The sequence below is a fragment of the Octodon degus genome, unplaced genomic scaffold (assembly GCF_000260255.1).
Source record: "Octodon degus isolate 3935 unplaced genomic scaffold, OctDeg1.0 scaffold00025, whole genome shotgun sequence".
Taxonomy (NCBI): domain Eukaryota; kingdom Metazoa; phylum Chordata; class Mammalia; order Rodentia; family Octodontidae; genus Octodon; species Octodon degus.
This window is the reverse complement of record NW_004524601.1, coordinates 13,337,985-13,340,878: the sequence shown is the minus strand read 5'-3', so window position 1 is coordinate 13,340,878 and position 2,894 is coordinate 13,337,985.

Below are 2,894 nucleotides of genomic sequence, written 5' to 3'. Positions count from 1 at the left end.
TATCTCACTGCATTTCAAACATCTTAGGCATAATAAGGAACAGGTATTTTTCAACAGGTATTGATATGTTGAACTTTAAGTCCCTACATAATATGATAAAAAACATTTAAAAATTAGATCTCAGTGGTCTTTTATGGCTCAAAATGACCCACACAAAGCCAAGAGCTCCCATTCAAGTATGGGGTAGCTTATGTTGCTGATATTTACTATTCAAAGTTTTAGAAGTATGTGACATCAATAGACGAATTATATATGATTAATTGACTATTTTCACTATAGTTTTATTTTATATAGATAGATATATTTAAAGAAATATATATTTTTAAAATAACTGAGCTACCTAGGAGTAAAGAACATGAGATTTTATTTAAAGAAGGAGGGAAAAATCAGTTTGCCTATAAAATTTTTTTATGTTAGAATGTTTCTTGGGGTGTAGCCCTATTGATACTGAACTCATGGGCTCAATATCAAGAAAGAAATCTTTTTTTATTTATTTAGTACAGTTTCTACAGGGTCTCACTACACAGATACAACTTGTAGTGATCCTCCTGCTTTCAGCCTCCCACGCACTGGGATTACAGGCGCGTGTCGTCATGCCCAGTGTCAATTGCCATCTCAGCACACCCTGGGGTCGGGGCTAGCATGGCATGTGGTTCTGGGGATCGAACCCCGTTCCTTGTGCCGGCCTAAGCAGCACTTGAGTTCACTGAGTTATCTGGCCAGTCCCAAGAACAAAATCTTGATAACAAAAAATATTACTTTGTATTTTAGAAGTAGTATTAACTATTTTATTTAAACTTGTCTTAGCAGTAAAGCTTATAGAGATTATATAATCCATCTCCTGAAATTATTTCCAAATTTGTTTTATAAAAAAGCTATATTCACAATTTGGAAATCTTCTATTTAAAAATACAACCTTTTCTTTCTTCCTTTCTCTTTCTTTCTTTCTTTCTTTCTTTCTTTCTTTCTTTCTTTCTTTCTTTCTTTTTCTTCTTTTTTTCTTTGTTTTCTGTATTTTAGGGAAGAGTCTACAGGGTGTTTAGGGTCTCACTACCAGATCAGACTCGTAGTGATTCCCTTGTTTACAGCCTTCCAAGTGCTGGAATTACAAGCGTGTGCCACCACACCCAGTCTCATTCGCCATCTCAGCGCGCTCCAACATGCTGTTGTCTCAATGGTGAGACTCAGGATCTATCATCTACCTGTCTATGTATCTATCTATCATATAAAAAATGGTAATTAGTGTTATAGTCACAACGTTTACAAAGAACATCAAAGAAAGAAGGATAGAGAACACAGAATCAAATGTTAGAATGAAAGAAATTAAATTGTGTGTCCAGCGAGATAGCTCAGTGGCCTAAAGCGCCTGCTTAGGCAAGTTTAGGCAAGTGCTTAGGGACCTCGGTTCAATCCCCAGAACCACATGCCGTACCAGCCCAGCACGCAGGATGGGCTAAATTGGCAAAAAAAAAAAAAAAAAAAAAAGAAAAGGAAAAGAAAAAAGAAAAGAAAAGAAAAGAAAGAAAGAAATTAAATTGTGGATTAATTTACTTATATTGAACTTAATTAAGCATAATCTATATAAACAACATTAAAGGCAATAATGAAAATAATAGTCATGACTAATTATAATGCCTCAAAAAAGATAGGGCTCACCTTGCATAGAAAAATCAAAGAGGGGCCGGCCAGATAGCTCAGCAGACTCAGGTGCCTGTTTAGGCAGAGCTCAGTGGCTGGGGTTCGATTCCTGGTGTGCCATGCTGGCCGCACCCCCTGAGCATGCTGAGACAGTGACTGAGACTTGGTGTGGCCTGTAATCCTAGTGCCTGGGAGGCTGAAAACAGGAGGATCACTATGAGTCTGATCTACATAGTGAGACTCTGTAGACCCTGTAGATCCTATCCTAAATACATTTAAAGAAAAGAAAAATAATCAAAGGCAAATGGGTAGGATTATAGGTTTTTCTTTGTTTTCTGAAGGGAGACAATGATACTGATTCAACTTTTAGTCTGCTAGGTTAAGACCATATGCCAAATAGTAAGAGATAGACAAGATAAGAAAACCAACATGATGTAACACAAACACAAGCAAAAGAGTTTGTTGGGGGCCAGGGAGATAGCTCAGTAGAATAAGCACTTGCCTGGCAAGCACAAGGGCCTGAGTTCAATCATCCCCAGTTCAGAAAAAAAAAATGGGTTAGAGAATGAAAAGTTATTGAAAACAAGTCTGAATAGAAAAGTAATAAAAATAATAATGCTTTAAATTTATTTCTTAAAAGATAGGTCATTTCAAATCAGATTTAAAAAAATCTAGTTATATGCTATTTATGAGAAATATGCCTAAATGTGATTATATGCAGTAGTTGAAAATATTGAATTGCAAAACATGTAGGCAAAGATGAAGCCAGCAAAAGTTTGTTTCTACAATGTTAATGTAAGGAAAAAATAGATTTTTAAACCAAAAAGGATTTAAAGTTTGCTTTTCTTTTACAGATATTACCGCAGATATAAATTGATTTGTCATATGATTTTAATTTTCACATTATCATTTTTATGTTTTATTAGGTTCAAGTTGTTGAGAATCTTTCACATTTATATTCAAGGGAGATGTCCTGCAGTTTGCTTCTCATGTAAAATCTTCGGTTGACTTTGGTACCAATGTAATCTTGGCTGTCTAAACTGAGAAATGTGATGTAAGTGTAAATTTCTACCCTGTGCTTTTCTTTCTCAATGTTAATGTGTGACTGTTTCTATTTTGTTATAGATATGGTAGAATTTACCAATGGAACAATTTGGGTCCAAATTTATTATTTTTATTATTTTTATTATTTTTTTATTTTTTTTTAAATTTTTATTTATTTATTTATTTGAGAGAGAGAGAGAGAGAGAGAGAGA